Raw genomic sequence first — 15,223 nt, 5'->3', positions numbered from 1 at the left:
CCAACCCAGACAGGCAGCTGAGGTAGTGGGTATGAGTCCTACCTATATCCAGTGCAGCGCCTCCACCTCATCAGGATCCCTGCGTCCGCAAGGGGATGGTTCTGATGAGGAACTCCTCCTTGGTGGTGCCTTCCGCTGGTGAGTAACTTCACACTCACACAGTGGAGTTGTCTTTGAACAGGGCATCTTTATTGTTGCCTGGTGGTATGGGCCAGCTGCCCCTCACAGCTAGCAGCTTAGCCGCTCATTCCTTTGCTGCACTCCATTAGGAAGGTTCCTTCTCCTCTAATAGAGTTGCTCTCCACCTCTCCCCTAAAGGAGATTCACCAGCTTGTCTCTGTCTCTCTGCTCAGAGCTGCACAGACTCACAGCTCTTGCATCAGACCCTGCAACACTGTTGCAGACCTCCACATGACTCTCCTGAACAGAGTCAGAACACCAACAGGACTGAACTAACTTTAGGAAGTGCTGTGCAATATATCAGCTTCCAGAAAGACCCACCTCTTCTCTGTGTCACTAACAGGGGATACAGACAGGCTGTCACTTCCTTTGCTACTATCTTACACATCACCAGGGGTTGAGGGCAAACCTCCATGATGACTACTGGCAATCCTGCATACTTACCAAGTTTACTGCCAGCATGAGAAAGAGATATGTACACCAATTTTACACACGGCTACATTCTCCCCCTGGTGGAACCCAACACCCCGGCTGGGATCTAAATTTGCGGAACCTTCCTTCAGGTAGCACTGCAAAACACAATACACATTACAGTACATATCTTTTCATCATAAACATAATAACAGATACATCCTAACTTAGATGTGTAACAACCAGGATTACTCCCTGATGGAGTATCCATTACTGGTTCTACCATACCCTCTTAAGGTGGCCTACGCACAGCATGGTCCACTGGGTTTAGAGCAGCAATGCTGTAACACTCTGGGTGACATACTGGACACCCACAATCAGCCCATAACTCTGGCCTGGATGCTAGTGGACTGAGAGGATCATGCCCATACAATTCCCCAAGGCATCTCCTGGAGATGTAAGCCATCTTTTCTTGATTATGCCACTTCTTGTCTGACACTTTAGGGTCCCAATCCTCTAGAGAACTATCAGCATCACAATCTTCTACGGAACTATCAGAATCCCAATTTTCCTCTCCTGATCCTTCCTCCTCACCAGAACTATATCCCCTATCCTCATCAGTGGAACCTATTTCGAACTCAATTTCTCCCTCCCATGGATGGTGAAAATAAAGTAATAGCTTTTGGCGATCCCTGGCAACTCTTGCCGACACTGGAGGTACATAGGGGGTTCCCCGGGCCATAGGCACAATATGAGCAACTTTACCCAAATCCCCAGACATCCCACTGGAATGAGTGTGCATACCATAACGATTGACTTCCCCGTTAGCCACAGGCTTAATTACAGTAGAATTCACCCCAGGAGACTTCACATAAGTTAACACTTCCCTCCCCGATCTCTGCTCGGAGGTAAAGCAATCACCCCAGTCCAGGTTCTCCCCAGTCCGTTCATCAGCGCTGCCCGTGACTCCCCAGACAACCCTTGGCTGGATTGGGACCCATAGGAAAAAGTGACAGGGGCAGGGGCTTTAACTATGACCAGGGGTTGGGCATAGGAAAATACTGCCGGCATACGCGGGGCTATGACCCGCAACTTCTCGCTACCTTGCCCGGTACCATCGGACTGGTACTCCGGTTCACTCGCCTCCTTACTTCCAGGTTTCCGCAGCGCCTGCCAGCTCTTCCCAGATCCAGGCGACCTGGTACAGCTGAAAAAACGAATGGCGCACAGCCAGGGAGCCAGGTGTGAAATAAAAAAACTTTTTCTTTATTGCAGCATGGTGAGAGACAAAATCACCCCCTTAGGGGACACAGACAGGGACCTATTACGCGTTTCGGACCAACGGGTCCTTTATCAAGGAGTATGGGATATGCATATGGGCACCTTAAATACCTAATGCTTGATAGGCAAATTACAAAGATCTGTGTACAATTATGTCGCGGGCCCACTGCGCATGCGCGTGACGTCATCCGGCGCGCCGCTCCAACAACCCTGAGGATTGTGGGTAAGAACCGCCCCCTACCGTCGCCCGCGCATGCTCACAGTGGGAATGGTATTCCCTTACTCTCTGCCTCCGCTCAGACCCCTAGTGACGTCATCACGCTCTCTGATTGGCTGAAGCACACCGCTGCACCACCAATGACTGCGTGAGGCAGACGAGGCAGCTCCAATCGCGCAGAGTCCCGTGTGCATACACAAAGAGGAAGAAAGGAAATGCATAGAGGAAAAATCTATATATCATACCCAATAAGAGCAGACTAAATGTAAATGGGGCAAATCATTACATGCTCTTATTGAAAATGGTGCACATCCCAAATGCAGATCCCACATATACACATACATACACAAGTGTATACATAAATAGGATCTATAATCCATATCAACAAAATGCTGTCATAATTACACACATATACAGAGTTTATTAAAAACAGTTTAAGATAATCAACAAGACTTTATGTGTTATGTCTTGTTTTTCTATGTCTCCAGTTGTGAAGAAGAATCAACTGTACTATTGTGTATTATACATATTCTATGACCATTTGATTAATCAATGATTCTCAAAAGCAATCATAACAATTGCCCTGAACAAAAAGCTACCATACTAATAGGTGGCAAATGCCACATAAGTTATGAATCATAAGCTCTAGCCGTGTGTCAGGGTCTAATGCAAACACAATACCCGGTACCATCGGACTGGTACTCCGGTTCACTCGCCTCCTTACTTCCATGTTTCCGCAGGGCCTGCCAGCTCTTCCCAGATCCAGGCGACCTGGTACAGCTGCTCGGTCGTGAGGAAGTGAGGTCATCGATCTCGCGGGACTCGCCGCCATCTTTAGTTGGGCTCCCAACCGGAACCTCTTCCTCCAGAATGACATCCGCCGCCGGAAGTGATGGTTCTGCTCTCCACTCTGCTCAGGCCTGGGCTAGGCCTCTCTCCGCCGTTGCCACCCCCGGCACCTGGGGAGGGCAAGGTTATCGCTTACTGCTCCGTCGGCTCGGGATGGTTCCTCCTCCGCCATCGACACAGGTAAGTGCCGGTTCTTTTCCAGCACCGCTGTAGTGGTCCGCCGGTAGGCGCATCACCACCGTCGTTGGGGTCGCTTGTTGCTCATCTGAGTAGCCGAACTCTGACTCGGGAAGTGGCACTCCCATTGGGGACCGACGATGCGGTTCCGGGTTCTCACCGCGTTTGTAGGCCCCTTTCTCTTTAGGCTCCGTTCTGATCATTAGGAGCGATCCCCATTCTCCGGGATCAACTGGTTCTTGCTTGACCAAGGGCGAGGCTTCAGTCGTCAGCTTGGCTGTGTCCGCTCCCGCCTCCACGGTCTGCCCTGGTACGAAGGGCTGCACGGCCCCTAGGTAGTGGATGCCACATTGGGGGCACCTAGCCATTGTGCTGGCTTCTCCACCGGGCAACCTGCACTGCATGCACAGGCACCGCAATGTCTCTTTGTCCCCAGCATTGACTACCAGGAAGCCTCCAGGCAATGAATAGGGGTATACCCCAATGTCCATCTCGCTCTTTGTAGTGCTGGTTACGGGAGACACTTTGCACAGTGGTCTCTCCTGTTCACCAGCTCCTCGCAACTGTGGGACAGGAAGCTCACATCCAGCTCCTCCCTCAGACAACTCGGGTCTCGCTTGGCAGAGGTAGAGACCCCTCCCCCTGGTGAATATTTGGGGAGGGTCCCACAGATTCACATTATGGCCCATAATTGGCTTTGAGCCTGTCACAGTCCTGGAGGGCGCGGCCACAGCTTTCGCGCCACTACCCCCAACAGGGTGGGGTTCTCTCTTTGGCGCCAATCCCGGCCAACTTTCTGCAAGTCTTGTATTTGCAAAATTTTCTTCAACTGGCCCACGCGGTCTCCCAGGGAAGCGGGAACAGCCATCTTGATTTGCATTGACATTCATAGGAGTAACTGAGGTAGCTTCTGATGTGTTGTACACTGACTGGCAAGCAAATCCCCCACATATTACTACAATGTCCTCCTCAATGTCCTCAGGGGTAGTACCCCTAGGTCCTAGACAGGACAAAAACGGCGCGGCCACTGCTTTTGCACCACTCCACAGCAGGCTAGCCAAAGTCACTTCAGTAGCTTGCTCTTCAGTGGAACGCACACCACGTGCGCTCCCTCCATCTGCCTCTGTCCGCCATTTTGGACCTTCCGCATACAACAAACATGCCTTGTGCACCACCTTATGTACCTAATGTAGATCTGACTCGTGTTTGCACTACCTCAGGCTAGGCTCACTCTTTCTGTGTCTGCTGTATCTCCTTCCTCCCAGTCTGTGCTCCCTTCGGTAAGTGGTCTGGAATGGGCTAGAGTACTCTGGCTCTTCCATGCAGTACTTGGGCGTATACCTATTGTTGGCTAGCCTAGCGCAGACCCTGTCCAGAATTCCTGACCTCGTTAACAGGCTATCCCTTTAGGCATCCTACCACTAGCACTACCTCAAGGTGACTAGGACAGCTATAGCCCGGCTCCAAACCCCCAACTCCTTTCAGGCCCCTAGGTCGTCCCTGCGAACTGACAAACTCCATCAGCCCCCTGACTACCCCTAGGTCCATCCCAACACAGCACAAAGTGGCAGCATACACTCTCCCTGTTTCCCAGTGTGCCTAGCAAAAACCTGTCCTGTTGACAGGTATCTCAGCAGCGCCTCCAAATGTAACGGATTTTCTGGTTTAGCCTGACCCACCCAATCTCACATTGGCCCCTGTGGTCTAACCAGTCTCCATTACATGGTCGTGTCTTGTGGTGCACCTGTTGACAACAGGACTCCTGAGTCTCCCGCATGATGTCGTGTGGGGAATGCCAACCCAGACAGGCAGCTGAGGTAGTGGGTATGAGTCCTACCTATATCCAGTGCAGCGCCTCCACCTCATCAGGATCCCTGCGTCCGCAAGGGGATGGTTCTGATGAGGAACTCCTCCTTGGTGGTGCCTTCCGCTGGTGAGTAACTTCACACTCACACAGTGGAGTTGTCTTTGAACAGGGTATCTTTATTGTTGCCTGGTGGTATGGGCCAGCTGCCCCTCACAGCTAGCAGCTTAGCCGCTCATTCCTTTGCTGCACTCCATTAGGAAGGTTCCTTCTCCTCTAATAGAGTTGCTCTCCACCTCTCCCATAAAGGAGATTCACCAACTTGTCTCTGTCTCTCTGCTCAGAGCTGCACAGACTCACAGCTCTTGCATCAGACCCTGCAACACTGTTGCAGACCTCCACATGACTCTCCTGAATAGAGTCAGAACACCAACAGGACTGAACTAACTTTAGGAAGTGCTGTGCAATATATCAGCTTCCAGAAAGACCCACCTCTTCTCTGTGTCACTAACAGGGGGCACAGACAGGCTGTCACTTCCTTTGCTACTATCTTACACATCACCAGGGGTTGAGGGCAAACCTCCATGATGGCTACTGGCAATCCTGCATACTTACCAGGTTTACTGCCAGCATGAGAAAGAGATATGTACACCAATTTTACACACGGCTACAAATGTTATTATTGTTATTCTTATAATCTGTGAACTGTTATTAATAGTTCCTGCTCAGGGTTATCCCCTCCACTTGGGATCCCGTGCAGGTGGAGACGCAGCCACTCAGTATATTCGTTATCCCAGGCTCCCAGTAGCGGAGGCTCAGATCCCTGTGAGCCGACAGGTACCGTCAGCACTAGTAGACCCTTCACATTAGAGGGAAAGAGGGCTACATACTCATAATTGTTTTATTTTTAAAGCCATCAGTCACCGAACTTCTAACCTGTTCAACATAATATTGTCATTCAGAGAGAACTTTATTGGGCAGCAGAATAGAGAAGAAGCTTGAAGGATAACTTTCAAGAGACTGCAGATCCAGGTAACCTGCATATTATTTAGGAACAGGTTTCTAACAAATACTTCATGAGAATATACTGTTTAAGGGATCGGGACACCTGGTTTCTCAGCAGCACTTGATCACTGGGCCTTACAATTTCATTAGGTACAGTTAAAGGTTACAAATCACTAAAAAGAGGGTTTGTGTGCTAGCTCAAGATCAGTTAGATTTACATATGTTATTCCAATAAGTCTGACATATGGTGCACTAAGAAGAATCCAAGTATTGGGGGGAAAAAGTTGAAAAAAAGAAACCTAATTAACAATGCACACATGAATTAGCTTTTATTTGTATTCAGTGTATCAAAAATGATCAATAAATCACATATTGGCAAAATCCGTCCATATACTGTACAAATATACACAATATAAAATCACTGGTTCTATGTCAGTCAACCTTAAATTGCACTGACTAATATATCTCACCTCGAAAGAAATATACACAGGTGATCAGTTCAAGGGAGGAATAAAGTGCAAGTAAGACAGCAAAATATCTCCTATCAGCACAACAATCTAAAGGGTTGCAAATCCAGAAGGGAAAAATATTCCCTTCATAAGAATTTAACAGTATGATTTTATATTATGTGTATTTATGTGGGCTGTGTATGAGACATGTGCAGAGGTACAACCAGGGAGACAGATTTGGGGGAAGTTAAACAGTGGCTTTATTCAGCCCATCGCTTTAAACATTGTAGACACCACAAAATAAATAAAACAGCCTATCCCTTTGTAAGGGCTAACATTTCCCCAGTCCCTATCTGCAGAGCTGGGAGGATGCGTCTCTTTCCAACCTATAACCCCAAATGTTCCAAGACATACCTATAAGAGGGGCCCTTTGTGGCAGTCTCTGAGTCTGGTTGGTGTCCATTGAGGTGCTAGCCTCTGGCAGGTTCCAGGGTCCTCTGTGTCCAGGAATTGTTCCTGGTGTCTTGATAGCAGCACAGTCTAGAGCTCAATACATCATCTCCTTTGGCAGCATACAGTAGTTGTGACTGTGCTCAAGAGTCTCTCACAGTTTCCAGCAGGAGGCTTTTTAACCTGAGTGAATACTTTTTTTTATATTTATCCTTTTGTTATTGTATCCAGGTAACCCCCTGAGCTGCTAATTTCCCTACCTAACACGTAAGTCCTAGTACCAGCGCAGGCAGTGTTAGGGTTAAATCTGCCATACTGTAGTAAGCAGTTCCCTTGAGTGACAGGGGGGTGGCGTATTGTCTGGGTACTGCCCATATGGGGCTGAGACCTGGATCCCCTCCCATGGTAACAAAAAGGAGCTGCAGCTCCAAAGTTAGTTGTTCACCTTTTATCCCCTCCCTCAGGAGAGTGGGAGTATCTACCCCATTTATATGTATGCTGATGCTGTGCTATAAAGAATAAAGACCCAAGTTATCTGTTTTATACTCCTGCCTGTGGCTACAGTTGTTCAGGGAGAGGGTGAGAGTGTTTTTGACAGGGGACTGTACCTATCTGCGATAAGCCATGTGGGAATGCAGGCACTGTACCACCGAGAGAAGAACTATCCAAGCACCGAAAGCCTGTCCTGTCTATCCCCAACAACATTGGCGGATGCTCAGGGTCTTCTGTGAGCCTAACAGGTAGCACCAACAGCAGGTAACAACCCGAGATCTTCCAAGGGTGGAGGGGGGGGGGGGTCGCGAGCATGTGTTACATTATAAAGCAATATTGCACTATCTCTGTATCCTCCATTTTCCACAAATGATATTCCACACCAGATAACCCAAAAGCCTTAATTACTCACAGGGAAATGTGAGTGAGATTGCTATTTATTTATCCACATTATTTTCATCAAAACTGTGTTGCACTAAATGTGTATGTCTTTTCTTTTTATATATTCCTGGATGTGAGTGTGCTCCTGATCCCCTACCTTGAAACTTTTTAACCTGTCTAATTAACTTTGGCTGCAAGTAACCAGCTCCCTGCTAGATTACTCAGACCACTAGAGGCTTTCAATTGAAGCCTTATTGAGACAGGGTTAAGTTTGTGTTACAGGCTGATTTTGCCAATGTGAAGTATTCAATGGAAGCAAGGAAGGGTTAGAGCACTGCAAAGAAAAGCTGGACTGGAGGTGGGTAAATATATAACTATTTAATAGGCATGATGCCAAAAAAACGACATTCAGGTAAGTCTTCTGACGCGTTTCGTGCCCCTAAGGCAATTTATCAAAGAGTAACTCCTATGTTCAGATGGAATTCCTCAACTAGACGCCTCCCCACTTGCATGGAAACCACACTCTCTGCCCCTAATCAAACTGATGTCCAACACCGTGTACAACAGCAGGAGCCGTTCAATGGGTATAACCATGTCAAGCTTTGAGTCATCCATCTCAAGAAAACAAAGTAAAAACATATATACCCCTAAATCACTATTACATAAAATTGCTCACAATATTACCAATATCCTATGTATATAAACATATTCATCTGCACACAGACTATTACAATCTAAGGCTACGCTTATAGTGCCGGCGACGGTGACGCGACTGTCAGGCGACGGTCGCTGGAAAATCAAATAGAGATGACTTCCAGCAATTGCGACCAATCCGTCGCACCGTCACGCTTACTATAAATGCACGCGACGGCGGAAATGCATTTGTTTTGCCGCAATGTCGTGTTGCTGTCATCGACACTGTAAGTGAGCCTAAGGCATGTAAAACTGAGGATTCGCCGTTCTGTTGCTTCTGTCCCCTTAACCCTTACTCGCTCATCTTATACCTGTGGCACTCAAGAGAGGCAACCTAACGGTGGTACCTACGCGCGGCGCGAGGGCACTGCACGTATTCTGTCAGCCTCTTCTGTTTCTGGGCACAGGGCGCGCTCCCATTCCTCTGGCATTGACACGCGGCACGTGCGCGGTACGCGGCCTCCCTGTCGGTCTGCGGGCTTCGCCCCTCGTTGCCGCCCTTGCCCTGACATCAGAACTAGACGGCGCGGCTGTGCTCCGTGCTCCTCTTTTCCCTCAGGTCCCGCCTCTGGTCTCCACCCCTGTACTGGCGTGGCGTGGTGTGCGATGACGGTGCGCGACCGCCAGCGTGATGCACGGGTTGCACGCAGCGTGCGCGCATACTCTGATGTGGTCTCAATTGGCTGTGCAATAGGATGCACCTGCACGATCCAGCAGCCTATCAGGAACCGCAGCCCCACTTCCTGGATACCTCCCATTGGTGGGAGGTCCTTTAAATATGCTCTCTACACTGCCATACCTCGTCGAGCATAACTTATGTGTGTGACGCTGAGCCTCACTACTCCGTGCCTGCCTGGCTTACCTTGCTGCCTGACCTTGCCTGGAACCTTGTACCTTGTGGTACTCTCCTGGCTTTGGCTCTACGACTACTCTACTCTCTCCAATCCTGACTCCGGCTACAGTGGCGGCCGCCCTGAGTCTAAATCGGCTAGATCTGCGGCACTGTGATAATCTCGGTCAGATGCGTTTTTTTTTTTGGTCCGGAGTGAATTGCGTTATTTTAGCGCTAGTGATATTAGCATTTTATTCTCGCTGTCTGCAATACTGCAATGCCGTGTAAAAACTCAGGGAGCGTTTGCGAGCTGTTGTCTTGGAAGTCTATTACCTTCGCGGTTCAACCTACGTCAGTGCACAGTCTGTGTGTGCGCGCTGTGACAGAAACCAGGGGTTGGTAATAAACTCCATATACAGGGCTCCCAGGATACTGAACAGTTTCTGTCCTGTCTAAGCTGAACAGGGCAGCCTCGTGGTACAGGCACTCCATTCCACAGTTTGTCTGCTGCCTGTTTTCTGTCACCTGTCATGCTGATTAGAGTTCAGGTATATAAGACCTGTTTCCTGTTTCCTCTGAGCCCCGCCCAAGAGCCTGGAAGGCTGCTGAACTGCAGAGGGGTGAGAAAGCCTCTTTCCCAAATCGCTTCATTCATTCTGTTAGTTTGTCTAAAGACTGCAAAGGTACTTATTTTGTTGGTGGAAGTGGACAAGCCACTTCCAACTCTGAGTCAGGGACATCTAAGTTTAAGTTATCGCTCAGACGAGCAGCTTTTTGTTTGGCTTTGTTTTCTGTTTAAACTGTGGCAGTCTCAGTGCCTGGGACTGAATAAACCAGGCATAGCCTGTTTAAAGGAACAGTACGTGACGTCTCATCATTTAACCTACCCTAAAAGACCGTGTTCTAACAGTCCCGGACAGACGGCGGAGCCCCGGAGTAAGCCGTTTGTCACAGCGCGCAGTAATTGTAAATTTGCATATTTACATTATATATGCATTTGCAGTGCTGTACTGTACAGTATGTCTCATTTGAAAATTGTTGAAACGCATAGGCGTGTACAGTACTGTAACAGGGTCACATTTCGGCATATACAGCGCTCTCCCGTCGCTCAGGATAATTAACTGCACTGCATGGTATTTCAACTTCTTATCTTCTCTACAATGCAGTACATCTCTCCCACACCATTCCTTTGAATGTGTGTCTGGTTTCAATCACATTCCTGCTTGACAGCAGGGGATTACTGCGCATGCACCTGTAACTTCGCCCACCACTGCTTGCATGAGTGAGTGACCAAAAAAAAAAAATTAGTCTAATTTTTTTTCTCCACAAGCCTGCAAAAACCATCTTGATACTGTATTATGATATTCAATCTGTGCTGTAGCTTTTGACTGCGACCCTGTGCGTTTGACTGCACATGGTTGATTTGTGTGCTTTTTACGTACTGTATTTGGGGGTGTAGGGATCATATTATTATGATGAACTGCCTTTTGAAAATAAAGTATGTCATTATCTTTGAACTTCATGCAGCTGTACCCTGTAGCCCCCTCCCCCACGAACACACACAAGGCTCACTCAAGGATTTGAAACTCTTATCGACAGACACGTCCACAGAGTCATTCATTTTCTGAAGCTTGCCATTGTGTTCTTAATCCGTCCATAGCCGAGAGTCACCTCACTGCGCCTGCGTGTAATCATCTTTGGGATGGGAGCTAGTTGATTATTGCGCATGCGCCTGTAACTGCACCCACCACTGGTTGCTTGAGTGAGAGACCAAAAAAAAATTATTCTAATTTTTTAATTGTTATTTTCTCCACAAGCCTGCAAAAACCATCTTGATATTACGATATTCAATCTGTGCTGTAGCTTTTGACTGTGACCCTGTGCGTTTGGCTGCACATGGTTGATTTGTGTGCTTTTTACGTACTGTATTTGGGGGTGCAGGGATCAAATTATTATGATGAACTGCCTTTTGAAATTATGTCATTTCTTAGAACTGCTGCACAGCTAATCCTTCATGCAGCCACCTCCCCCATGCACACACAGAAGGCTCGCTCAAGGTTTTGAAACTCTTATCGACAGACACCTCAACAGTCATTCATTTTCTGAAGCTTTCCATTGTGGTCTTAATCCATCCATAGCCGAGCGTCACCTCACTGCGCCTGCGTGTAATCCTCTGAGATGGGAGCTAGCTGATTACTGCGCATGACTCACCCAACCCCCCCCCCCTCCAACCCTTTGAGGCTTTGTTTACGGTAACGCTTTGGAAAATCCCTTCTCGAATTTGATATGGAAATCTGATTTGCACAGCATTGTGAGAATTGAGTGTTAATAAAACCATTAACTGATTCATGTTGTTTTGTCATTCATTCTTTTTCTTTGGTGTACTGTAGGTGTTGGGGGGGGGGTGTTGTCAATTATTATTATTAGCAGGAATGTAAATAAATATTTATTTTACCAGGAACAAAAAAAAAATATACAGTAAAACGCTTGCCATTGTGTTTTTAATCAGACCCTAGCAGAGCATCACCTCTCTATGTGCCTGCGTGTAATCCTCCTTGGGATGGGAGCTAATTGATTACTGCGCATGCGCCTGTAACTTCACCCACCACTGCTTCCTTGAGTGAGTGACCAAAAAAAAAAAAGATTGATATGTAAATCTGATTTGCACAGCATTGTGAGAATTGAGAGTTAAAAAAACCATTAACTAATTCATGTTGTTTTGTCATTCATTCTTTTTCTTTGGTGTACTGTAGGTGTTGGGGGGGGGGGGGGGTGTTGTCAATTATTATTATTAGCAGGAATGTAAATAAATATTTATTTTACCAGGAACAAAAAAAATAAATATACAGTAAAACGCTTGCCATTGTGTTTTTAATCAGTCCCTAGCAGAGCATCACCTCTCTATGCGCCTGCGTGTAATCCTCCTTCGGATGGGAGCTAGTTGATTACTGCGCATGCGCCTGTAACTTCACCCACCACTGCATCCTTGAGTGAGTGACCAAAAAAAAAAAAGATTGATATGTAAATCTGATTTGCACAGCATTGTGAGAATTGAGAGTTAAAAAAACCATTAACTAATTATGTTGTTTCGTCATTCATTCTTTTTCTTTGGTGTACTGTAGGTGTTGGGGGGGGGGGGTGTTGTCAATTATTATTATTAGCAGGAATGTAAATAAATATTTATTTTACCAGGAACAAAAAAAATAAATATACAGTAAAACGCTTGCCATTGTGTTTTTAATCAGTCCCTAGCAGAGCATCACCTCTCTATGCGCCTGCGTGTAATCCTCCTTCGGATGGGAGCTAGTTGATTACGGCGCATGCGCCTGTAACTTCACCCACCACTGCTTGCTTGAGTGAGTGACCAAAAAAAAAATTGATATGTAAATCTGATTTGCACAGCATTGTGAGAATTGAGAGTTAAAAAAACCATTAACTAATTCATGTTGTTTTGTCATTCATTCTTTTTCTTTGGTGTACTGTAGGTGTGTGGGGGGGGGGTTGTTGTCAATGATTATGATTAGCATGAATGTAAATAAATATTTATTTTATTTTATCAGGAACCAAAAAATACAAATATAAAAATAATCATGAATAATACATAATGCAGTCTTTATTAAGTTCTTCTGGCAGATTGAAATTGAGGGCCAGTGAATAAACATGAATAATGCACATTGATAATAATATTATTTAATAATATATAATTTAGAATATATATAGTAATATAATTATTTCCGTCTTTATCTTCTTCCTCATTCTGTGTACAGTACAGTAGTTCATTGAGAGAGGAGAGGTTTTGTGTACATCATTACTGCTGTTTATATACTGTACACTTGACTGTAGAAACAAATTCGACTGTACTCAACACCTCCCCTCTCCCCCAGTCCATCCTTTTTTCCTGAAAAGACAAGAAAACAAAAAATGAGTGCAGTTATGTGCGTACTGTATTATGGCATTGTGTGATGTGTAGTACTAGATGGCTGTGCTGCTCTGTCTGGAAAGAAAAATATTGAGCAGTTAGGTGCATACTGTATTATGGCATTGTGTACTGTATTGCTACTCCACATTGGACTACAGTAGGCAGTTAGTACTGTCAAACTAGTCTATACTGGAACTACTGTATACTCTGACTACTGTTAAATACTATGTAACCAGATGGCTGGTGCTGCTCTCTCTGGAAAGAAAAAAATTGAGCAGTTACTGTACTGTAGGTGCATAATGTATTATGGCATTATGGCATTGTGTATGCAGTTAGTACTGTCAAACTAGTCTATACTGGAACTACTGTACACTCTGACTACTATGAAAGAAAAAATCTGTGCCATACTTACCTGTATCATACTGTACTTACAATACTACAGTACAGTACTATACCATATTACCTTCCTGATGCTTGCCCATTACGCGCGATCACAATGGGCAACAGAGTCGCAATATGGTCAATATATTTATTGCAGCGTTCCACGGTGAGTACATCGTTCCAAAAACTCAGTATGCCTTTCGCCAACTCATCCTTTTTGGAGGGTTTCACCACTTTCCGGATATGGTCCTTCAGCTGATGCCAGACCATTTCGATCGGATTGAAGTCTGGCGATCTGTCATTGGAAAAAAAGGACAATTAGTTTAAGAGATACAGTACACAGTAAAAACAGTGGGAAAAAAATGAGACACGGTTACCGCACTTACTCCGCTGGCGTCTTCTACACCTACTACGCTACGTTAAAAAACAAAAATTAAAAAGAAGGGTATTGTTTTCAAATTTCATTACAAACAAATGCTTTAACACATCGATTACATGTGCATAGTAGAAATACTTACACAAGATGAAAAAGACGCGGTTGATACCGCGGTCAAGGATATGCGCTGTTGACGCGGTGTGCTTCGGATCGTTGTCCTGGTAGAAATGGTGACCATGTATTCCACAATCTCAGGCACAATTTTGTCTTGGAAGAAAGCTTTATTCATGATTCCTATAACAAGAAAAGAAAAGTGCTCAAAAAACTGCACACTAGTACAGTACAGTGCATAAGGCAACACTAGTACAGTACAGTGCATAAGGCTACATTATATTTTAAATATTTTACCTTCAAAGATGACAATGCATCCTGGTCCACGCCTAGAGATGGCACCCCACACATGCATCTTCACTGGGTGTTTTGGCCGCAGCTTCATAGATGCGCGACCTTTTTTGTGGGATGCAAAGGTGGCAAATCTCTCCAGCGATACAGTAGACTCGTCAGTGAAGATGCAATACTGGAAAGTTTCTCCACTGTCGATCCATGCCTGGGCCTAGACCACTCTCTTGATTTTGTTAACGTCCCTTATCATGTGGTACGCTCTCTAATGACAAGGAATAAAAATTTTTAGCGGTACAGTACAGTTTCTTAAACAACACTTTTACCTCCTGTACTGTCCAGTACTAACCTCAAACGTCTATATTTCCATCCAATTCTGCATCTCATCTTCTTTATGCTGGTCTCGGATACAGTCAGATTGTGTTTTTCCTGCAGTGTGTATTTGACCCTTAATGCACTCTTCTCATCATTCTCCTCACTTATTTTGTCGACCAGAAGAGTTGTCTCCCTACAATGTACAGAAAAACAATCCAGTAAGTTACAGTACAGTGCAGTAGGCCACAAGCACAGCACATCATTTGGTGTAAAAATAGTATACAATGAGATATTGTTCTATAAATATGCAGCAATATAAAAAAATATATACTGTTGTAATATAAATATACCAAAATAACTAAAAAATTAGATACAGTAGATCTACAGTACACAATATATTGTTCTATTAATATGCAACAATATAAAAAATATATATACTGTTGTAATATAAATATACCGAAATAACTAAAATATTAGATACAGTAGATCTACAATACACAATATATTGTTCTATTAATATGCAGCAATATAAAAAATATATATACTGTTGTAATATAAATATACCAAAATAACTAAAATATTAGATACAGTAGATCTACAGTACACAATATA

At 45.3% G+C, this 15,223-nt stretch overlaps 1 protein-coding gene and 1 long non-coding RNA gene across 2 annotated transcripts in view; both read right to left on the bottom strand.

Moving 5' to 3' along the window:
* The window catches only part of CORO2A (coronin 2A), a 425,741-nt gene that overhangs the window by 258,142 nt on the left and 152,376 nt on the right, over positions 1-15,223 (bottom strand). The window lies entirely within an intron of this gene.
* LOC142497125 (uncharacterized) lies at positions 12,876-14,839 on the bottom strand. The gene is made up of 3 exons (XR_012802182.1): positions 14,646-14,839; positions 14,040-14,561; positions 12,876-13,816 (listed from the first exon to the last, which is right to left on the bottom strand). It is a non-coding gene; the product is annotated as an uncharacterized LOC142497125 (long non-coding RNA).

This window comes from Ascaphus truei, chromosome 1 (genome assembly GCF_040206685.1).
Source record: "Ascaphus truei isolate aAscTru1 chromosome 1, aAscTru1.hap1, whole genome shotgun sequence".
NCBI classification, from domain to species: Eukaryota; Metazoa; Chordata; class Amphibia; order Anura; family Ascaphidae; genus Ascaphus; species Ascaphus truei.
The sequence above is the reverse complement of the archived record's forward strand: the minus strand, read 5'-3'. Positions and strand labels throughout refer to the sequence as shown.